This window comes from Myotis brandtii, unplaced genomic scaffold, assembly GCF_000412655.1.
Source record: "Myotis brandtii unplaced genomic scaffold, ASM41265v1 scaffold352, whole genome shotgun sequence".
NCBI classification, from domain to species: Eukaryota; Metazoa; Chordata; class Mammalia; order Chiroptera; family Vespertilionidae; genus Myotis; species Myotis brandtii.
Window position 1 is genome coordinate 1,864,206 of NW_005363542.1, and position 384 is coordinate 1,864,589.

Genomic DNA, 384 nt, shown 5'->3' on the forward strand with positions numbered 1-384 from the left:
GGGCCCAGGAAGGAGGCGGCGGCCCCTCAGCTGCTGAGCAGCTTCCGCGCTTCAGGTCCCGCGGCTCTGACTATTCGGACCCTCAGGGCCGAGCGCGAGGTGCCCACCTCGCTTCTCCGTGGAGCTGGCCGCGTTCTGAGGTGAGCTGAGAGGCCCCTCCCGTGACACCGCGTCAGTGTTGATGACGTCACGTTTACATGACGTCAGTGGTTCCTGCCCTAGCCTCTGGCCTGGGCTGTCTGTGGGCCCCAGGGGCGGGGCGAGGTTGTGAGACTGGTGGCTGGAACAGCGCTCGCTCTCAAACGACAAGGAGTCAGTCCTCAGAGCGTTTAAACCAACTCATGTAAGTGGTTTACAGATTAGAAGGCTTATGTTTTATCGCCA